Genomic DNA, 24,809 nt, shown 5'->3' with positions numbered 1-24,809 from the left:
GACAAGTCTGGCAACACTGCGGCTGTAACTCTACCCCTGTCAAACTGTTGGAGAATTTGACTGGACAAGTGAGCAAGAAGTGTCTCAACACTGTGATGCTGGCGAAAACCAGGCTGATGTTTATCCAGATGGGCGATTCCAAGCAAACATGGACATGACACCAAAAAATAAAAATTGTGTAACAACTTTCTTTCCACGTAAAAGTTATAGCTAACATATGAAAGGAAACAGACATTAACTTTTTTTACACACTCTGTACCATTTTGTACAAATTCAGCACATGTTTGCACAAGCTGTGAACAGACCCTAAAAAGTGAGCACATGAAAGTGATTTCTTCAAAGTTAAATATTGTCCCCCACAAAGGTTCTTCCAGCAAAACTTTAATAGTTGTGATTAGCAGCAGGTACAACTATTTAAAATCCAGAATGAATTTTAATTTGTGTTTCTCATTTAAGCAATATGTGAGTGTACTTGTGGGAGCTTCGACAGGGCGTAATGCGACTAACCGAGAGATGAAGTTATTTCAATTGCACGAAAAATCCACTGACTATCTTCATGGCAATTCAAAATATGCTTCTACCCTTATTACCAAGTCTGAAATGAGTAAAGAAATCAACACTCTAGTTGGTGTATTTTAATAACGAGTCATCAAAAAGTGTAATTCGACTAACCGGTAATGCAACTAACCATGCAATGTAATGCGACTAACCAAATCTTTTTTCAAGAGGAGGACACTAAGAGGTCAGCAAAGCTGGATATCTTGGTTTTGACTTACTAGAGGACAATATTACATGAATTAAGAGATCTGGGGCTCTGCAGATGCCACTCATGCCCTACCCACAATGCATTTTTCCATGCTGAAAACTATAACATGTGTTGTACATGTGCCACTCCAATCTAGTTTCATCATTAACATATGAAACAAAATAAAGAAAAGCAACATTTCTGAAAATTTTGAGTAGAAAAGTAAAGTAATGGAACTAATATACTCCAAAAATTGTGGACATAACAAATTGTGGACATAAGTACATGTTGTACCATTGCCTAGGCTGAAAAAGCAGAATGATGTTAAAATACAACGAATTCGAGAAGAGCACAGAAAAATCTCCCAAAAGAGCAAACAAAAGCAAAAAGCTGATGTCCTCTTGCCACCATTTTCCTTCAGAAAGAAGAAACATGATAACTACAAAATGCTGCCTTACAAACCAGGGTAGTGATGCAAGGGTAGCAATGCATGGTCAGTGGTGTGTGGTGTAACATGCAGTGAAATGTATCCAGGTAAAGTCGAGGAGATGGGTGATCAAGAAGGTTTTTTTGTTTTGTTTTATACACTTTTTCGACACAAAACAAATTGTTTGTTGCATTGAGGAACCTGTGATAACCAACAAGGCCATTTTAAATTCACAGTCCACTTTTAAACAATAACCCAAACTTTGATTTTTCAGGGACATGGTTACATGTATGTAAGTCACTTTAAATCTGTGATTTTATTTTTGTTCAATTCCTACATACTCGACAAGATATTTAACATTTTATGTTGAATGCACAACTCTGAAAATAAAGGTGGTCAGTAAAATGGGAAATAATAATATTTCCGAAAAATGTAAGTTTGCTTTTCTAAAAATACACATTTCAGCCTTATTTCTATGATTTTTAAGAGAAAAGGCATTATTATTTAAGTAAAAACAAGTGAAATTTATTTATTTTGTTTGTTGATAAGGAATGAACCCAATTTTGCCAAACAAGAACTCAATTTGGGCTCCATTGGGCTTGGCTTAAGTGGCCGGACAAACTGTAATGCGACTAACCGTAATGCGACTAACCATGGTTTTGCCACATAAACCTAAAAGTTCAAGTTGCTGACTATTTATAAGTATCCTGTTGGATACTAATGTATAAGAGATGTGTGCTAAATGTAGTAAAACCTTTGCAAGTTTTCTAGTTTGAGGAAACTTTTGAATTGAGACAAGTGTATTTTTTATCATGTCCTTTTTGTGTAATGCGACTAACCGCTTTTTACAAAGCTATAACATCCAGAGTACAACGCCCACAACATTTTTAATATCATCACTTCAAAGCCTTGGGTGTCAAGTACAAATCAGTCTATAAACTTAGTGGAAATAATATCTCACATAGAAATTCTAGCACCAAGATCAAGAAATGACACTAAAAAGTGTAATGCGACTAACCATGGAATCGCCCAGATGGTTGTTAGTATGGAGGAATGCTGAAAGTCTGAAGAAAGCTACACGCTCTAGTAATTTGGAGATAAACATTAGATTTGACACTGGGCGATAGTTGCTTAGATCTTCTTTGTCCAAATTTGGCTTCTTCAGTAGTGGCCGTACCAGACCACATTTGAGCGGAGAAGGCACAACACCACATTGCAGACTTTGATTGACAATGTTTGTAATAGCAGGTATAATGGCATCAGCACATTCCTTAAGAAGTGATGTAGGTATGGGGTCTAACTCACATGATTTTGGCGGTGCTTTTACAAGTAGTTTCCTAATTTCCTCAGTAGAAGTTGACTTGAGGATTGACATTGTTCATGGTGGAGCTGGTTGAAGGACAGATGTCTGAGGAGACACTGTCGTCGACAGCAGACCATTTCTAATCGTCAATGCCTTTGAAGTGAAAAACTGGCTAAACCGATTTGCAAGAGATACCTCACAGTCATGTGATGGCAATGGCGAAACCGTATTCTCGTTGAGCAGCTGATCTAGACAACATTGAAGAGCCGCTTCTGATCACCTGAGCACTTATCAACAATTGTGCAGTAGAATTTACATTTAGCTGAACGAATCAGAGAAATGGTATGTTGTCGTTGTTGGCAGTAAATTTGTCGATCAATTTCAAGTCTTGAATTTATCCACTTACGTTCCAGAACTCTTCGCTTGCGTATGGCTTAATGAACTTTGCTACCATACCAGCTGGTGTTGGGACAAAGTTTAACAGTTCTTGTGGTAGCAGGTGCATGTTTATTCAAGATGTTGCACAAAGTTGTATTGTAAAGATCAACTCCAGTAGTCACATCTGCCTCAGAGCAAAATTCAGCAAGCTGATGAGCTTGGATATCAGTGGGGAGCATCCACATCAACCGAGCGAAGATTCCTAGAAACAGATTTCGTGGATATAGCCGGTCTTTGGAAAGGCAGACTAAAACAGATTGCAGAGTGGTCCGACAATCCTTCCTTTATGTGAATATCAGAGAGTAAATTACTATCACCAGAACGTGTGATAAGAAGATCCAGAGTGTGACCGTGTTGATGAGTGGCTGTAGTTATGTGTTGCTTCAGACCATGTGTGGATAACAAATCGGCAAACTTCAAAGAATTGACATCAGATGAGTTATCCGCCTGTATGTTGAAGTCGCCAGTTATGAGTAATGATGACTGAGCGTACAGGTAGCTGTCAATGAGGCTAGTAAACTCATCAAGGAAGGTACTGATAAGAGCAGTTGATCCAGGTGGACGGTAAATAATCACCAACCTGTTGCTATGTGCTATAACTCCACACCAAATGATTCAAATGAACCAACAATCTGGGGTTTTGGATTGATTTCGACATCAATACTACTACGAGTCAATAGGCCAACACCTCCTCTGCATTTATTAACTCGTGGTACGTGATGAAAAGAATACCCACAAGGAGTGAAATCAGCTATAACTGCCGAGTCATTTGGAGTCAGCCAGGTTCCGGAAATTCCAATAACATCCAAGTCATGTTCCCGAACGAGGTCAGCAAACTCAAGAGTTTTGTTTTTAATTGACCGTGCATTTAGCATACAGAAAGTGGTAGGTCTATGCTTGTTAAAATGTGCCAGAATCTGGCTCATTTTAGTTATGCCTGAGGCCGATCCATTCTACTTGCGCTCAAGTATGGTAACGCCCAAAAGAGGCATCAAGTCAAAGAGCAACTGGTTCTTGATCTTGTGATTATATGTTTACTTGTATGCAGTTAAGGGTGACCATGTAAAAACATGATTCATTTGAAATGGAATCACGTCAAAATACTTCCATTTTCACACGCGCGGAAGCGTCCTAAAAGTGCTTGAAAGTTGTTAACAAGCGTGCACGCAAAGTAGTCACCCTTGGGAGCCAATCAGCGTTGTTTTTTAGTACATCCCTACCAGGGGTTAGTGATAAGAGGGCTTAATAAGGCATGTGACCAATCCACTCTACGCGCCCATTCAAGTATGGTAACGCACAAAAGAGGAATCAAGTTGAAGAGCAACTGGTCCCCTCTCGTTCTTCAAAGGTCAAAGTCCTATTATAATACCAATGACTTAGAGCACAATGAGTACCTTTCAGCGAGGGAGCTATCCGAGCATCACCGATGGAGATGTATGGCACTGAAACCTTAGTTAACTGTTGACGTGACCCAAATAAAAGGAACACTGTCTTATTATCATTTAACTTCAGGAAGTTTTGTTGTGTCCAACATCGAATCTCTTGGATGCATTTCTTAAGTCTTGCAATAAATGCATTGGCGTTTTCTTGAGAAGATTTAAACGTGATGTATAGCTGAGTGTCGTCTGCGTACACATGGTAATTCAGATTAAATTTGAGGATGATGTCACGAATCGGTTAAGTGTACAGCGTAAACCACTGCGGACCGAGTACCGAACCCTGTGGCACAGAGTAGTTCAAAACAACAGGGTCGGATATCGCGGTGCCAATACATACATGCTGAGTTCTACTGTGGAGATACGATTTGCACCATGCTAGGGCTGTGTCCTCTATGCCAAGGTGATTCTGGAGCCGAGAGAGAAGGATGTTATGATCAACAGTGTCAAAGCAGCACTCAAGTCTAGCAGGACTAGTGCTGTAAGGTTACCATTGTCCATTGCAGAGAGAATATTGTTGCTCACACGGACTAGTGCAGCCTCAGTCCCATGGAAAGGCTTGTATGCTGACTGGAACACGTCGGACAGGTTGAAAGTATGAATGTGATCAGAAATACGTGATGACACTACTCGTTCGATGACTTTTCCAAGATATTTTAAGTTTGCAACCGGTCTGTAGTTTTTTAAATATCTCCTCGTCCAGGTTTGGTGTCTTGATGAGCGGCCTGATGTAGGAAACTTTGAGGCCATCGGGTAAACAAACGGAACTGAGAGATTCGTTTACAAGCTTAGTGATGTAGGGTACAAATATATCAATGTTTTGCTTTATCATGGATGTTGATACTGGATCAGGATTTTGAAGGAGATTTCATGATGACCCTTTGAATCTCAGCAACAGTGGCAGGCTCAAACACAGATAGTCTACACTCTGGTTGAAGATGTGGCAATGTCTGCGGCACATTGTAAGGGACTGATGAAAATGATGAGCGGATGTCTGAAATCTTGGTGACAAATCATTTCTGGAACTCATTTGCTAAGTCCTGGTTATTGTAGGTGGATGGAAGGACGGGTGTTTTGTGTTTGAGCAACAACTTATACCAAATATCTTGAAGAGTTTCTTTTGATCTCCTGAGGATTCTTGTACTTGAGATGAATAATGGATGATCTTTGCCTGGTTGATCAAATTCCTAACTACTTTACATTGGTTGCGATATTCTTGTCGTTGTATTGCCAACTTGCCATTTTTCCGCCACTTCCGCTCCAGTCGACAACAGATCTTAACCATGCATAGTTTTTAAAGTGTGTATCTATGCACAGACAGTTAATAGTCACAAACACAAACTGTTCCATATGTAACCCCTTATTTTTCTATATTTTCATGAATTTTGCAATTCAAAAAATATATTTATGGTGAAAACAATGTAGAATCATTAAAGGAACACGTTGCCTTGGATCGGACGAGTTGGTCTATTAAAAGCATTTGAAACCGTTTGTTGTGAAATGCATATGGTTAGAAAGATGTTTAAAAAGTAGAATATAATGATCCACACAAGTATCACTCGAAACTGCACGGTTTTCCTTTTACATCGCGAACCATCACGGTCGGCCATTTATGGGAGTCAAAATTTTGACTCCCATAAAATGGCCGACCGTGTTAGTCGACAGGGTAAAAAGAAAACCATGCAATTTTGAGGCATATTTGTGTAGATCATTGTATCCTACTTTTACAGTATCTTTCTAACCATATACATTTTACAACAAACGGTTACAGAACGATTTCCACAGACCAACTCGACCGATCCAAGGCAACGTGTTCCTTTAATTGTGTTTAGTTTATAATAACAATTAAGAGTCAGTTCAGGTAAATAGTTGACATACTTGCTCACGGTCAAAAAATGATTTTTTTTTATACTGGAAGGGCCTTGGGCTGCAAGTAAACAAAATTGCATTTTCAATTCCATTTATTGTTTATAGCCCGTTGCCATGGTTACTTTTAGGCCGATTTTAGGCCCATTTGGGGGTCTGAAAAACTGGTTTTTAGCTCATATTTACAACTCCACCCCACCAAAATGCAAAATTATTTCAAAAAACCTTGTATATCACTACAAAGTATCATCCTTGGCCTTCCATCAGAAGAAAAAATTATTGCTTTAAAAATCACCCTTGTGCTATTTTTGCATCGTGCATTACAGTATGTTTTTAGAATTTGCAAAATCGCCATTTTTACCCTGTTTTTGGACCCCAAAATGTCAACTTGCCAGGGGTCTCAGAAAATTTTCCTTTCGGCTGTGATTAGGGCCAACATTGGTCTTTTCATATCTGGTGAGAAAAACTTGGGCAATTGTATCCTGTTGTGACAGTACTGCCTCAAAACAAGACTTTTTCCCGAAACGTGAAAAAATGCTTTTAAAGGGTCTTTTCAAATAATATTGACATACGTGTCCACGTTGAAAAAAAGGAACATTTTTCTTATACTGTACTTTGTGGATGGCAGGGACTTGGGGTCCAAATAAACAAAATTTACATTTCAAATCATTACATAATATGTTGCCATGGTAACAGTTCATTTGTGTTTAGGCCACTTTTGGCCGATTTGGGGGTCTGAAAACTGTTTTTTAGTTAATATTTACAACTGTACCCCACCAAAAAAACAAAAATATTTCATAAAACCGTTTCCATCACTACAAGTTATCATCCTTAGCTTTACTTGAGACAAAAAAATTATTGCTATAAATTTAATCTTTGTGCTATTTTTAGAACGTGCATTAGAGTGTGTATTTAGAACTTGCAAAATCAATATATTTACCATATTTTTGCCCTCATATTTTTGCCCTCATATATTTAGTGCATTACCCAACATTGATCAGGACTTGTTGATGACCTAAACCTTAGAATTTGCCCCACCTCTGCCCCGCCCAAATCATATTCTTTGACATTGCATAAAACAAAGTTTTGTGAACAGCGGCTCTTTTTTGGAAGTCACATTTTTGAATTCCCTTTACAAATCAAGAAAGTTTGTGCAGTCTAAATTTGTTTTGGTTCTCAGAATATTTCCCTTTTGGTTGTGATTGGGCTATCATTATGGTTTGCATGTCTGCTGGGGCGAAACACTTTGGTGTTGTGACACTTCTACATCAAACATGGTACTTTTTCCAAAAACAAAAAATGCATTTTGAAGATATCACTTTTAGTTTGAATCAATAAAACACAAAAATGAACATGATTGTTAAACAATCTGGCACTGTTTCCATGCTTTTTAAAGTAGCAAGTACAACGTCTTTATTTTTAAGCCATAATCATGCTTTGCCACTGAGAGTTCTTGTTTTTGTCATGACTACTTTACCAAGTTGTGCAGGTATGATTCACATTGCAAGAAGAGAAGTAGTGCGATGAGCATTCTTTAAAAGTTGTCGTACATGGCCTTATAACAGTCTCCTTGGTCCCCTGCCTGCTACCAAACTAAACATTTTCATCCCAATCACAATAAAGAGGCTCTAAAAGTGCGCAAATACTGTCTCCACAGTATCTAAATGGCCATTCACCTGCTTTGGCCTTCTGTAAGCAGTTCCCCCACCCATGGTGGGATTCCTTTCAGTTGTACTGTTGCAAACAGTAACAGAGTTGGTTTATTTTTAACGTGATAAACAATTCAGCAGGTAATGTTTGACAATGTTTTTTGTTCATCGTTCTCAGAGACATTTAATGTGAATTAGTAAAATAGTGAATGGAAAAAAATAATCAAACTAGGATAAATAAATTTTTGTCACTGCAATTGTATCTTACTTATTTATGTTGAGCAGGTGCAAGTATTCACAACTTCTATCAATGTTGTTTCATTAAAGGAACACCTTGCCTTGGATCGGTCGAGTTGGTGTTTAAAAAGGGTTTGTAACCATTTATTTAAAAATGCACAGATTAGATAGATATTTTAAAAGTAGAATACAATGATCCACACAAGTATCACCAAAAAAACATGTTTCTAACCATATGCATTTTATAACAAATGGTTACAAACGCATTTCAAAGACCAACTTGACCGATCCCAGGCAACATGTTCCTTTTAAATGATCTCTTACGCTCATCTTGCAACACTTTTATGCGAAGGCTTTTTAATTTCCCACATTTGTGTTGGACATGATTGGATGCTCCAAACCATCTTACAGCACAGAAACTATATTGTTTATGATCTCTATCTCTATGAAAAGTTTTACATTTGGTAGCAGGCAGGGACCAAGGAGAGTAAGCCCTGTATTAAAGACAACTTGTAAAGAACGCTCATCGCACTCTACTTGCAATGGGAATCATACCTGTACAATAGGTAAAATAGCCAAATCAAGAACTCTCAGTGGCAAAGCATTGGTTATGGCTTGGTTGGATACCATTATGTTTAATATAAACTTTGTATTCAATACTCAAAGGGCATTGAAAAAGTGTCAGATTTTTACAAGCATGCATTAATTTTGAAAAAAATTACTATACTATTGAGCCAGGTAGTGTGACAACAGGATACAATAAACCCAAGTGTTTCTCCCAGAAGACATGAAAACACCAATAATTGCCCCAATCACAACCGAAAGGGAACACTTTCAAAAAAGAGGCGCTACTCACAAAACATTGTTTTATGCATTTACAAGGAATATGATTGGGGCTGGGCCGGGCAAATTCTAAAATTTATGTCATCAATAATTCCTGATCAATGTTGGGTAATCCACTCAGCCTACAGAGTGCAAAGAGAAGCAAGATTGATAGAATTATTACTTTTTAATGTTATAAATTCGATTTGAAAAAAAAACAATTCAAAATGCATTTTTCTGTTTTCGAAAAAAAGACTATTTTTGAGACAGTACTGTTACATCAGGATACACTTGCCCAAGTTTTTTTTACAAAAAATATCAATTTTGGCCCTAATCAAAACGGAAAGAAAAATATTCTGAGACCCACCCCCCCCCCCTGAAAAAAAATAAATTTTGAGGGCAAAAAATATGGTAAAAATGTTGATTTTGCAAGTTCTAAAAACACACTCTAATGCACAATCTAAAAATAGCAGAAGGGGGAAATTTATAGAAATAGTTTTTCGTCTCAGGTAAATCCAAGAATGATACTTTGTAGTGATGTAAAAGGTTTTATGAAAGACTTGTGTTTTTTTGGTGGGGTGGAGTTGTAAATATTAACTTAAAAAACAGTTTTTCAGACCCCCAAATCGGCCAAATGTGGCCAAATGAACTGTTACCATGGCAATATATTATATAATGATTTGAAATGTAAATTTTGTTTATTTGGACCCCAAGTCCCTACCATCCACAAAGTATAAGAAAAATATTATTTTTTCCCACCGTGGACGACGTATAACAATATTATTTGAAAAGACCCTTAAAGAGCATTTTCACGTTTTGGGGAAAAAAGTCTAGTTTTGAGGCAGTACTGTCACAACAGGATACAATTGCCCAAGTTTGTCTCACCAGATATGAAAAGACCAATGCTGGCCCTAATCACAGCCGAAAGGAAAATTTTCTGAGACCCCTGGCAAGTTGACATTTTGGGGTCCAAAAACAGGGTAAAAATGGCGATTTTGCAAATTCTAAAAACATACTGTAATGCATGATGCAAAAACAGCACAAGGGTGATATTTAAAGCAATAATTTTTTTCTGATGGAAGGCCAAGGATGATACTTTGTAGTGATATACAAGGTTTTTTGAAATAATTTTGCATTTTGGTGGGGTGGAGTTGTAAATATGAGCTAAAAACCAGTTTTTCAGACCGTCCCCAATATCGGCCTAAAATGGCCAAAAAACTAAATGAGCCATAACCATGGCAACAGGCTATATATGGAACTGAAAATGCAATTTTGTTTACTTGCAGCCCAAGGCCCTTCCACCCACAAAGTATAAAAAAAACACATTTTTTGATCGTGAGCAAGTATGTCAACTATTTAGCTGAAGTGACTCTTAAGACTTTTATTCATCACATTTTCTTAAGATTAAAAGTGTTATGTTTTTTGTTAGGTAAGACATGCATTTTGCAATAAAAAACTAAAAGGGTTATAAACACCTTTTTAAAAATTGTATATATCTTGTGGGAAAATAAACTTCAAAAATACCCAACACAAAATCTAACTTTACTCAAAAAAAAAAGCATTGTTATACAAATTTCAAATGAAAAACAAGAAAACTACATTTTTTTTGTTAATTTGTAGGGTTTGTCTTTTCAAAGAATGCCCCATTTATATTTGCTGTTTCCTGTTTATTGTGTAAATTTTTGCAAATGAAAGGAGATCAACTTGAGAGTTTTTATTTCTATTTTTTGTAATCCAAAATGGGTGCTTCTTTTTGCAGTTTGTTTTCTTCTTTTATAGATTCTTTGTAACTGCACTTTGGTTTTCTAGTAGGGAAAACATGAATGGGATTAAATGTCAAAAATTATTTTAAAAGTGTATGGAACCAATCCAAAACAAAAATAAAAGAATGTTAAAAGATAAACATTTACACCTACCTTCCGCTTGCGTTCTTTGAAGTGTTGCTATACCTGAAAAGATAGTTGGATTGGATGTGATAAAGACAACACGTCAAGGGTTATAAAGCTGTTTCGCAGCGCATAGCGCACAGCTAAACAGCTGTTGTTTTCGTTAAAGTTTTTTTATTTATTATTAGTTTTTTTTGCAGCGCAGCGAAACAGCTCTTGTTTTTGTTAAAGTTTTTTTAGCTGTTTCGCAGCGCAGCTCAGCGGAACAGCTCTTGTTTTTGTTAAAGTTTTTTTATATGATTATTTTTTTATTATTTTTATTTGTATGTTTCAGATAAAGCGATTTTTTGCATAGTTCCTAAAGAGCAATAGCAATGAAACTTTCAGTGATGAAAGGTATTGGTGGGCATATGGTCCTTAAACAATGACGTCATGATGACGTCATCACCTGCCACGTGACGTCATCTTAAAGGTAATTAAGTTTAAATATTTGAAAATCTATATCAAATCAGCCACAAGAGACCGTAGGTTTCTGTTTGCGTAATTGGGTTGGAATAAATTAAGTCTTCATTTTATTTCGTGTGCGTGACCTCACATGACCTCAACTTCCGGTCGAAACAGGTCAAAACCCGAAGTGCCTTGTAATTCAAAAGTGGCAAAAGGTATGAACTTGCTTTTAACGATGTAAGTGTCTGGCAAGGGTGGGCAGTTTTAAAAAAATATCGATGACATCACGATACACAAGAGCACCCTCTAGCGGCAGGTTGAAAACTTATTTTGGAAGATGTGTATGGTGAAGTTTTGTGTAATCACTTCAAAATTTACACACATGTTGATTATCAGGCAGGTATCATATGTGTAAAGTTTCAGATCAATGACGTCATTGGGGGTCACGTGACATGACATTAAAGGTGCACATTTGAAGTCGTTTAACTCCAAAAGTAATAGTACGATCATGTTGAAACTTGGTAGATTGTTAGATATTGGCGAGATCTTGTGAGTTTTTAAAGATGTCATGATGACGTCATCACATCAATTTTTATGTTTTTTTATTTTTGGCACCTTTAGTCATTAAATCCTAATGCAACATGGCATAAACTAAATTCCTTTTTTAAACAGGCTTGATTCATTTTCTGCTTGGAAAACGAAAAGATTTTCATATTGAGTTTAGTAATTTCTGAAAAAGTTGACGAAACAGCTTGCAATGCAATAATGTCTAGTTGTTTTTATAATTGGTGATAATAAAACGTATGATGTACATACATTTTATGGTACAAGAAAACATAGGGGTGAAAATGTCAAAGGTGACTTTGAGTACCAATCTCCTTTGAAACATTGTTTGGAATCTTGTAAGTGTAATTTTTGTTAAACTAGAGATAGTGATTATAATTAACAATCACAGAGCTGTTTTGGTTAGAAGATCATTCCATAGGGCCCAAGTAGCCAAAAATGGTTGTTATATAGTGTAGTTTGTTTATACTTTCTGTATTCCTGTTCAAACTTGATGCAAATGTCATAAAGGAGTCATCACAGAGTAAGAACAGACTGTGCAAGTCTCGCGTGTATTTGAACATTGGGACCCGTTAAAGCGCTTGAGTTTGTTTCCTTCACGCGTTAAAGCAATGTGCGTGGGACCAAAGTGGTCCAAAAAATGGTCGATTACCACGAGGCTTGCACGGTCTATTGTCAGACAAATTTGGATTTTTAGCGAACATATATTAATTAATACATGTCATATCGTTTAGGAGACGTTGTTTTATTTGAAACTTGTCAACGATGGGCACTGTATTAACATCATTAAAAAAAAAACGAGGACTGTATCCGGGAACTTAAATCATATATCAATGACAGTGCAAATACTTGGCTGCTATAAACGTTTAATGTTTCCACAACAGCCACAATACATCATATATAGTTTTACCTGGTAATGGATTGAAAACCCCAGAAGCATCATCATCAGAAGCAACAACTTCTTCATCATCATGAGGAGCATTGTCTGAAGCGTAACCTCCTGTTAGATCATCCTGAGGTGGCAAAACATAAAGGGTGGCAAATGCTTTGTAGGATCAACTGAAGTACAAAAACATGTGATAGCATCTCCAAATGAGTAGCTTATAGTCTCTGTTTTTCTTAGTTTTGTGTCTTCCCTTTAAGCCAGTGATACGTCTTGCATAAATCTAATCAATTAATAATAATAACAATAACTAGACATTAGGTGTTTGTCCAGGACAAACACAAAACTGTTCTGTTTCTTTACATTGATTAAACGCTCCAGGTGTAGTTCTTAATATGGTTTCACTTCAAGTTTACCCGAAAGTAAAGGTCAACATGGAGTCACGGTTACCCAAGGCTAATCTTCAATGCCCAAAGGAGTCTAACTGATAAAAGTTTGAATTTCGGTTGTGTACTAAGTGTAGTTCTTGAGATATGGTCCCACTTTCCGTTGACCCGGAAGTAAAGGTCAACTTGGGGTAACAGTTACCCAAGGCTTATCGCCAATGCCCAAGGAGTCTCTTTACACGTTTAACAAATTAACCGTGATTACGTAAGCCTTTGACGATAAACGAGGGTTAGGTGACAGATCATCTGGTTAAGGGTTTACTTGTGTACGGTTCGGATAAACGTTGAAAATTTCACTTAAAAGTGCCGCATCATGGCGACAATAAAATATGTGATCACAGTTTTCACACCATATATCCCATAAAACACACACACATATATATCATTCCTGATTTCCACACCCAAATCCATCCCAAATCGTACGTGTGACATGGTATTTTGGCTTGTAACCTTATTCTGGTTAGCATAATTTCATTTTGCTTAGCCTATTTTCGTGCTTAAGCAGCTCTATATAAAACTGGGCCAAGATGTGTAGTAGTTCTACACCATTACACTTTATCATAACTTGGACGGAGAAACATTGTATTGGATTATGAACTGTCACAACAAAGTGAGCCTGGCAAATAAATAATCCACTCCAAACTGATTTATTTATATTATAATTTGGTTTTACCCGTACACCAATGTGTGTAAAGCACTGTATACTCAGTACTTTCCCGAGTCCTGTGAAAAAAATCACAGGCATATTACTCGGGTGGGATTCGAACCCACGACCTTTGCCATTCTAGAGCAGATGTTTTACCAACTATACCACCGAGATTGCCCGGTAGCTAGAGGCAGTTCGAATCCTAATTATTTTAGCAGCTGGGACCGCGACAATTTAATAAATGTTAAATTTGCATTGGGGATAAAGAATATTATATTTTAGTTTTACCCGTACAACGATGTGTGTAAAGCACTGTATACTCAGTACTTTCCCGAGTCCTGTGAAAAAAATTAATCACAGGCATTTTACTCGGGTGGGATTCGAACCCACGACCTTTGCCATTCTAGAGCAGATGTCTTACCAACTAGACTACCGAGATTGCCCGGTAGCTAGAGGCAGTTCGAATCCTATATTTTAGCCACGGGAACAGCGAAAATTTAATAGATGTTAAATTTGCATCGAGGATAAAGAATTATATAATTTGGTTTTACCCGTACACCGATAAGTGTAAAGCACTGTATCCTCAGAACTTTCCCCGAGTCCTGTGAAAAAAAATCACAGGCATATTACCCCAGCACAAACCAACGTAGACAGAAAGTCAATAAATAAACGTCATTTAGACGTCGGCAAATTTCCCAAAACATGACGTCAAATCCTGACGTCGGATGATGGTCGGTTCATGGTTCTATGTGAAAGTTTGTAGGACGTCTGTTATCGACCATGATACAATGTAGTGTTTCCGACCACAAACCGACGTCGGCATATTGTCAATTAATGACATCGTTTAGACGTCATTGGAATACCCCAAACCCGACGTTACATCAACATTATCTACATTTATTATTTGTTAGTTATAATTGATTCTTAATAATTAACATTATCAAGTAATACAATGCATACATACATATAATCCGCTTGATCTCCCTTCGTTGACCTCTAGTCACCGCACCTATTATAGTATTCAATGGTACAGCATGTGTATATATACCGATCGGTTTCAAGAATTTTGCATTCATGGGTGTTATAGATTGTAATTAAAACTTTGTAGTTTTAATTAATATTTTGGAATAAAGCTGTCAAATTTAGTTCACACATTTAATTTATCACAAAATCTATTGATATTGAACACAAACAAAACAAAACATGTGTTTGTAGTATCTAATTACCGCTTAATTTGTTGTATAATTGTTGCAGTATGTAACCACATCTAAGTCTGACCTGAAAATTTGCATAATATGCAAATGATGTCGTGACGGTAAATTGCCGTCGCAAGCTGACCATAATATGACGAAATACTGATGTACATATTATGACATCATAATGAGGTCACAGGTTGACCAAAATATAATGACGCTACTAACTGGTTATAATACAAACAATAATATGACGTTTGTTAATGGTCGGCTTATGGTAATACAATTATGGTTACAAAGGGACATACAAAAGACATCTATTGCAACGTCTGGTCAATGACGTTACTACCTGGTTAAAATACAAACATTAATGGGACGTCTTATTATGGTCGGACTGTTGTAATAAAACGATGGTTAGACTATGACAATAAAATTACGTCTCAGCAACGTCTGATCAATGACGTTACTATTAAGTTATAAATCTACCTAAAATGTAACGTTCATTTTCAGTTACATTTTAGTTATTATAGTCATGACCATCTTACAACGTCCATACGACGCTATTAATTTACGTTTGATTCTTGTCGCCAATCTGACATTGTATTTTTGGTAATCTGACGTCGCGACTCAATATCAACCATAATATGAGGTCAGAAAGACGTTGTGTGCCTGCTGGGAAGTTATCCGAGGGAAGTTTCTGTACTTTTGTGTTTAATTCGATGTAAAAAAATACGAACAACAAAAGTCCAAGCAAAAATTTGTAATTTAAACATTTGAATTAATAATTAAGCAGTTTTTAGCTAAAAAAGGAGTAAAACCATGACTAGAAAATTTAGGGATCCTGGTCTACATATATCCTCTGCTTACCAGTTATCACGCTATTATGCCTTTTTTTTTGAATTGGGAAAAAAATAATGATGCCATATATCAACCGATGCCCTAATTATCTTCATTTGTTAATACGAAGTATGCAAACATGTATTAAAACTTGATGGACATTGAAATGTTCACACCACACACCGATCTTGGATGACTTCAACTGGCCCCATTTGTTTTGAGTTTTTCCTGTTTTCACGGCAAACGAGAAAGTATGGTTTCCCGGTGAAGCCATACATGGAAGAAACATCTGCAGTGACTACAAGTGTTCTTTGAGACTATGTGTATGACTGTATAGCCAGCAGTTGCCTTCATTTTTTTCAAAATATTTTTTTATTAAATTTTTAAAATTACCATGGTAACTTGCAAAAAATAAAAAAAAATTAAAAAAATATAAAAAGTGTGAATAATTACTGGCTTCAAAATCTGATTTCTATTTATTTTTTTCTTGATAGGTTGTTGTCATGTATTGAGTTAAATATTAAAGTACATAAATAACAAAGTAGTTTTAACTAACACTAATGATGACTACCTGAAATAAATAAATAAATAAATAAATAAATAAATAATTAACTAGGTAATTAAAGAGCCATTGTTTCTACATTGTGATTGCAACGTTGTTTCTACATCAGCATTTCAACGTTATAACGATTTGCAAATCCAACTATTATTCAACGTCTAAACTTGACGTTGAAACAACATGGTGATTTTAATGATGTTTTTACGTCGGCATTTCAACCTTAAAAAGATTTGCAAATCCAACCATTATTCAACGTTGTTTCAACATAGAAGCTTAACGTTGAAACAACGTATATCCTGTACAAAAAATAAACAGATGCAAATGTCAAATGATGTCATATTACCTTCCTATGATGTTTGTTAGAAGTATACAAAACATCTTTTAAGACTAGATGGACGTCGCTTTCTTTCACCACGCACCGATCTTTGATGCATGGAACGGCGCCCCCAGAGTTTGACTTTGTCCAGTTATCGCGGTACGGCATTCCAGTACAGTCGTACGTGAAACAAAGTATCTGAAGTGAACCCGAGTGCTCTGTGCGTCTTTAGTTGGTTTTATAGCCGTCATATATATATGTTTTTCTAATTAAATTTATTAGATATATTTCTTAACAGACAACTATATTATAATAATGCGATAAATGTAAATTAAAAAGAAAACGAGAACAGCAATAAAATCGGCATTTGTAATTCTTTGCTTTTAAATCTCAAGGTGTTTTATTTTGTGTTACTTATTGTGTTTCCTAACTGGTAATAATTATAGAAACAAAAGTAACAAAATCAAACAATTCTGATGCTTGTTTTTAAATACAATTCTGATCTTACTTTTGCTCCTACTGAATTGCGTATGCCTATGACCTTTCAGGGGGTAAAATCCAACTTGCCGAGTCAATTTGTTAAAACCTCTTTAAACAACAAATTAATAACAATCCTTGAAAGTACTGTACTTTCTGAAATTTACTGGAGATTGAATTTTAATGGATGTCTGCCATTTTGTTAAAAGTGAACAGTATCATGGTGAGTGTGAGTTAAAAGCAAAAATTATTATAGGCAAGGATTGAAAGGCGAGCAAAATAAATGTCTACTCCTCGCCGGCGTGGCATGGACAATGAAAAGTGTCACTTGCTCTAAGGCGAGACGTGCCGCAACAATACTTAAGGTGGAACCAGTGCATGCACTGTTTGTGCATGCACTGGCACCAAGAAGTGAAATATATGGAGTCGGCAAGCTGGATTGGGCGAAATTGTTTACAGACACAGCATTTCTCATTGTCTTGGACTTCTGATGAGCCATCGCTGTCGCTGCTGGATCCAGATGGTGATGGTATGGTGTCCTCGGCAGGGATGGTCGGGGCTTGGATGGATTAGGTTTCTTCCGTTGGACCGCCGGTGTTTCTCTCCGAATGGGGGTTCTTCCTGCCTCGTAGTCGATAATCTTGGTTCTCGTTCTCTCCTCGGTTATTGCCTTACCGGACACCACGAAGCTAAGACACCGTCTTTTCTTGGGAACCTTTAAAATGTAATAAATGAATATTTAAAACAATGCTATCCTGAAATAAATAAAAACTATTTTTTAAACAGAAAAAAGTATTGACGGGGGAAAACAATCCACCAAATTAAAGTGCCTACAACTGCAGTTTTGTTACGATCGCCCAGAAAGTGATACGTACCTTTTGTCTTTGTCCTATCGAGTCTTCTCTCTCCTGGAAAAGATCAGGTCTTGATTCAGAAAGGCCAGCAGTTGGATGATCACCTTGTGGGCCAACCTCCTCCACTACCTCAGCAGCTACCTCAGCAGCCAGATCATCTTCGTTTGTTTCTGTTGGCTTAGTGATCGGTACACACTTGTTGAGAGCATTGGCTGTCAGAGCGTATAGGGTCTCATCCACCACACCACTATCGAAAGGGTAAATTCCCCCTTTTTTGAACGAGCTCATCAAGTTGCCTGGAGAAAGGGACTTGATGTATGCTTGGCACGCAATCTCACAGATTGAGTATCTGTCAATCCCCGTCGTTGAATTGGCTCGCATGTGTCGGTGGCAGATGGAATTGTAAACTCTCTCAAATGGCCCAAAACATCCCACATCCATGGCTGTAAGATGTGACTTGTGCCCAGTCAATCACCGGTATGTTGATATGAGATCGATGACCATCATAGAGAAGGAGTATTGGCTCTTCTGCTGATCTGTTCGTTGAAACATACTTCAAGAAGTGTGTTGAAAGGTATGTCATGAAAATGTCAGTATTCGACCAGCCACTGTCACTAACGGTTCCAACTGCACCTGTAGTGCAGCCACTAAGTAGCTCTTGTCTCATACGTTTCCCTGGGAGTACAAAGTAGGGAGGTAGTTGGTGGCCCAGCGCATTTCCAGCTCCGATGATAGTCACAGTCATCCCTTTGCCGCTTGTAACAGCCAGTGGGGTGGATGAGGAAGACGAGCCGACGATGTAAGGTGGGGAATGATTTTGTTTCAGACCCTTTTCGTCTACGTTGTAGATGCGTTCAGGGGCATCCTTCAACTTGTACTTGGTCATTATCTGATCGAGCTCGGCAAAGTATGCATTTATCACCTTTTCAGATGTTGCCTTCGCTCTATACAGATCGAGGCTCCGTGGCTTTCTTACTCTCAGTTCAGGCCGCCTCTTCATGAAGTTACGGAGCCATTTGAAGGTCAATGGATGATCTTCGTCCCGCTTGTTGACACTGACAGCATATGTTGACGCTATGTCGACAACTTCGGCCCTGCTGTATCCAAAACCGAGTAGAGCCATCTTCTTCAGATGGTTCACCAACTTGTTTTCCTCCTCGGTGCTAAACATTGGAGAAGGCCCCGGCTTGCTCACATCAGGGTTAACTCTCCCTTTAATCCTATCTCTAATTGTTGTCTCCGGAACTCCAAAATGCCGGGATGCCCTGTACGCCGACATCTTGCCGTCCTTGACCGCTTGAAATGCGTTACTCATAGCTAGGGGAGAATACCTTTTCCGGGATTTTATTGGCCGCCGGGATTTCCATTCCGGACTTACGCACATGCCCTGCATGACAAGAAAAAATAATGCGTTGTGATTGTTTGCTCATTGTAGTTATTAAAAATTAAAGTTGCCATAATTTATTTTTGTTGAATGACATTGCTTTTTTTTCAGTTTCGGTAGATTAATTCACAGTCACATTTTAAAAATATTATTTAATATTTTTACGTCATACAAATAAGTTACAAACTTTTTTTAATTAATATTGATGTAGGCCTATTAATTAATTTTTTGACTCTTGAAACAAACTATAATTTTCATTTTTGGCTTGTCAATGTCAAACAAAACCATGTTAAAATTACTTTACTGAAGTTCCATTGTCTTTATTAAACTATTTGAATAGATATTTCACGGACACATAGTAACATCTATACTATTAAAAGCGTAACATGCGCCATCTTGGATTGAAAATTAGAAGGTCCAGTGGTATGGCATCCTTGTGGAATCCAACACGGTTGTGTGTGTGGAATTCAATACGTTTGTGTGGTTTCAGACGTCGGGTTGCAAGTCTGCAAAACCCGGACCCAAACTCGCACTTACAAGTCATGTGATTGGAGGAAGTTTGGGCGGCGACCGTGCGTCAACCACTGGTCGATGTTGTTATCAGACTTCCTAGAAATCCTTCTGACAGGTGACTCATTTGTTGAAAAGATTAAATGGAGAATATTTATAAAAAAGCATTTACTTCCAAACGGGATGAGAATTATCATGATGGTCAAGGATGGGATCAAACGGAAGCTTTATAATTTGGAAACATTGGGTAGGGCCGGCTATAGGTTGGAAGGTGTCTAAGGGAACTTTACAATTAATAACATTTTGGGGTGGGGGGGGGGGGGGGTCTTACACAAAGAACCTAAAATAACCTCGCCTTACATTCTGGTCAGTGTATTGTGAGTGGTGTGTTGTCTGGTTTTGAGACAGGCCACCCTGTTGCTTGGTGAAGGAGGTCGCCGTGGGACACTAGGATGGTTGAAAGTGGGTGGCGACCTCGGACTTACAAAAATCTCCATACAGAATTTTGGGGTGGGGGGGGGGGTCTTACACAAAGAACCTAAAATAACCTCGCCTTACATTCTGGTCAGTGTATTGTGAGTGGTGTGTTGTCTGGTTTTGAGACAGGCCACCCTGTTGCTTGGTGAAGGAGGTCGCCGTGGGACACTAGGTTGAAAGTGGGTGGCGACCTCGGACTTACAAAAATCTCCATACAGAAATTGCACTATTGATGCAAAACGTATCTTGCTGTTTTTATGGACACTATCTTTTGCCAGTAAACTCGAATGAGTACATGAATACCGTTTTAGAATACGGTCTGTTCATGGAGGTATAGTGTTGCAGTTTCAAAGTTTACCCCATCACGGAAGTTTGTGAAACTTATACACGTACGTCAAAGGCTGTTTTGAAGCTGTAAAAAGAAGTTTGCATTTGGTCAAAGTTGTTAAGCAAAACGACATAAAGTTTCCTTTTGAATAAGTACATTCACAAAATTGGTTAGAGCAGTGTGTCGGTCAGGTCTCAGAATGTACATTTTGCCAAATCCATTTTGTAGCCTAATTTAGCAGAGACCTCATGCGGCTGAATGGGGTACATTTTCAGGAGTTTGTCTATTGACCCAAACTGGACGTAACAAACCCTAAAAATAACTTGACATGCTTTCTGAAAGTGAAATAAGTTAGAGAAAATTAAGGAGGAAGGATGAATTTATCGTTTTTATTTAGTTTGTACGATATAGGGTTCCAGAGATATGGGACGTATGGAGGTTTGATCCTAGAGCAGCGTGAACATGGACGCGGTCAGAAATTGTGTCGTTTGTCGTTAAAATTTCGCAAGATGCAATAAGCCCAAAGTGACAATAAACAAAACACTTTTTTGACGTTCACGTTTAAGGCTCCCGTAACGTGTAGCCTATTGACCACAAAGTTTACAAGACCAATTCAGATGAGAATAAACTAAAAACAGGCCTACGCTCTTACCGCCCCCCCCCCCCCCGAAAAAACAGTAGATAAATTAGATTTGTGGCACACAGCATGTTCCGAAAACTCGACGCTTTAGTTATAGTGCTGTAGCAACGCTATGTATCGTGGGACGTGAAAATGTCAGTTTTTGACGATGTTTTTTAAAAATGAAATGCAAGCATTATAATTGTATATTGAGTGTGTGGGGAAAGTTTTGGTAGTGTAGTACAAAAGAAACTTTAGTTATTGCTGGCTAACGGTCAGTTTCACCTATCAACGCTGATTTGAAAAACGTGTAGCGTTAAGGAGGCCCAAAATATTAGACCCCTATAAGGCTCACGGCGGAGCCTTATAGTTTCTAGAAGTATGCATAAGGTACGTCGTCTAACCAAAAACGAGGTGGTGGGCGCAGCCACTGCATGTAGTGGCGGACGTGCGAAATAGCTTCATTTTGGGTTAGAATTATGACGCCATGCATAAATATGGAGAGAGGCGTATAACACCCTCTTACCCACATTACATTTCGAAATATTTGTGTAAAGGATTTTCATCATCTAGCGGGGTGCCGCGCGAAGCGCGGCATCCCGCTAGTTTGTATAATAAGCCTTTAAATCAACGGTAAACCCATCTCGCCAATGCACTAGAAATTTAGGAAATGATATAAGGAAAACGCCCTCTCGGGGCCTCTATAGTTTTTTTCCCAGAATACTCAGCGGGATGTTGAGCGAGTCAATTGATCGTCACGACTTGTGCATTCAAGTTCTGTTTACTGAAACTTTCTACGGTGTCACGGTAAATATTTATGAACTTTTGAACATCACACGTTTTTGTACCTTGTACAGTTTGCCAAAAAGGACCAACTTTTTATGTTTACAAGTACAACTTACCGGCAAGGCCCGCACTTTCCACATTTTTGGTCCTGGATGGTTGATGACCTGTATGGGTAAGCTGACAAAAAAATTCGTATCCAAGGGTTGTGTTCTTACGCAGTGACGTCGGAAGTCCGTACCGCGATATCAGGGTTGCAACGATAACAGGACCGCTTACAACGTTATTCAACGTTACTTGAACGTCGGGGTATGACGTTGTTTCAACGTATTTTGCCCACTGGGTTAGATGCATAATATTGCAACATCATGTAAACTGGATCTGATCCCTACTTCACTCCTTAAGAAATCTACCGATGCTATAGTACCTGTCATAACACAGATAGTCAACACTTCATTAGAAACTGGCATTTTCCCAGACATCCTGAAAGTTGCACACATTCGTCCTCTCATAAAGAAGGAGAATCTTGATCGGAATGTGTTTAAGAACTACCGACCGGTTTCTAACTTGTCATTTCTTGGTAAAACGCTAGAACGTGTAGTTCTGGCACGGCTGGTACCCTTTTTACATCAACATAACCTATGTGAGGACTACCAGTCAGCTTACCGTGCTTTTCATAGCACTGAAACCGCCCTGCTGAAAGAACAGAATGATGTGCTACACGCCATGGATAATGAACAGATAGTGCTGATAGTGTTGCTCGATCTTTCGGCGGCTTTCGACACCGTGGACCACCATAAGCTGCTTCAGCGTCTTGAAAACCGTATCGGTATCCGTGGTGTGGCTCTGGATTGGCTAAAATCATACTTAGCTGGAAGAACACAAGCAGTCTGCATTAATAACGACATCTCCGATGCAGCTTCATTGAATTGTGGACTACCTCAAGGTTCGTGTGTTGGACCTGGACTATTCCCAATCTATACTTTGCCACTCGGGGACATCATTCGTCGGTATAACCTGAACTATCATTTATACGCAGATGATACTCAGATCTACATACCAGTGAAACCTTTACAGGCAGACGTTAACTCCACTCTTCAGAGAATCGAACACTGCATCGACGATGTCGGAACATGGATGAATCATAACTTCCTCAAGCTTAATGACGCAAAAACTGAATTCATAATTCTGGGTTCCAAACGGCAAATAATGAAAGTGAATATTGATCATGTTCGAGTTGGTGATGCTTACATAAAGCCCTCCACTACTGTTCGAAACTTGGGTGTGATGTTTGATCAAGCTATGACAATGGAAAGCCAGGTGACAGCAACATCTAAGTCTGTTTTCATGTCAATCAGGAACATTGGCAGGATACGCAATCACCTCACAAGGGAAGCTGCTGAAACCATTGTCCATGCCTTCATCACATCCAAAGTAGATGCATGCAACTTGCTCTTATACGGAATTAACAATACGCAACTCTCTCGCCTTCAACGATTACAGAATATTGCAGCAAGGATGATCACTTACACCAAGAAAACGGAGCACATCACACTAGTGCTAGCCGGCTTGCACTGGCTCCCCATCCAACAAAGGGTTAAATATAAACTGTGCCTCATTATTTTTCAAGATCTTGCAAGGTGATGCCCCAGCATATTTAAGTGATCTTGTGAAGATATACACCCCAGGACATCGTGGCTTACGGTCTACACAACACAAACTCCTCCAGGAAAAAACAACTATAAAAAAAACATGTATGGGGAGAGAGAAGTTTTCAAAGCGCAGCACCAAAGCTTTGGAACTCCCTCCCGGACACTGTAAATCTCTCCAAATCACTCAACACATTCAAGAACAGTTTAAAAACTCATTTTCATAGAGAAGCTTTTTGTTAAGTTTATTTTCTTATTTTGTTGTTTGCTGCTTTCATTGCTTATAGTTGTTCTTTTGTAGAGTAGCGCCATGAGCGCCGCTTGCGGCGGATACCGGCGCTTTATTAAGTGTCCATTAATATTATTATTATTATTATTATATTATGAAAATCAAATTCGAGCTAATTAAACTTTTCATTAAGGATGTCACTCAACCCAATTTTTATCGTGGAGACGATAGCGGATCGAATGAACCTCAGTCATAGTTCTAGGAGTAAGTATATTCTATTTTGAAGTGGTGATTCTCCTAAAGGGACATACCATCCTCGTTGGGCAATTTTGGGCGATTTTGGACGGGAACATAGACAAAGGCATGACAAGATAGGTCTTCCAAAAGTAGAAGGTTACACCTCCACAACAAGAACCCATAAATTTGGCCGATTTTTGAGTTATTTCAAGGAAAAAGTAGGTCACGTGACTTTTCTGCTTCAAAAAATTGAAACCGAAAAGTCACGTGACCTTTCAGCTAGTTTTATTTTGAACCATATAATTTTGTTATTACTGAACCAAATTACTTTCTGATTCTTGGCAATTGTCTGTGAATAAACAACAAAAGTACACATAATTGAAATTGTGGATCAAACTTATTAATAATGTTAGGAATTGCACTTCAAAACTGATTTTACGAGAGTCCAGGAAAGGGACCGTGGCTGGCTCGTGACTCATGTGTCCCGCCGTGGCCCGCCCGGGGCTCAACAGCCCAATACGACATCCATATGATCTCTGTGGGTTGCGTTGTGACGGACGGA

The 24,809-nt window shown here is 38.2% G+C and overlaps 1 protein-coding gene and 1 pseudogene across 1 annotated transcript in view; both read right to left on the bottom strand.

Moving 5' to 3' along the window:
- Positions 1-19,657, bottom strand: part of LOC139938020 (uncharacterized) — a 33,597-nt pseudogene extending 13,940 nt beyond the window's left edge.
- The window catches only part of LOC139938018 (adhesion G-protein coupled receptor G7-like), a 244,279-nt gene that overhangs the window by 115,052 nt on the left and 104,418 nt on the right, over positions 1-24,809 (bottom strand). The gene's annotated exons all lie outside the window — the stretch shown is intronic.

The sequence above is a fragment of the Asterias amurensis genome, chromosome 6 (genome assembly GCF_032118995.1).
Source record: "Asterias amurensis chromosome 6, ASM3211899v1".
Taxonomy (NCBI): Eukaryota; Metazoa; Echinodermata; class Asteroidea; order Forcipulatida; family Asteriidae; genus Asterias; species Asterias amurensis.
Note: the sequence above shows the minus strand (reverse complement) of the source record. Positions and strands in the feature narration are given on the sequence as shown.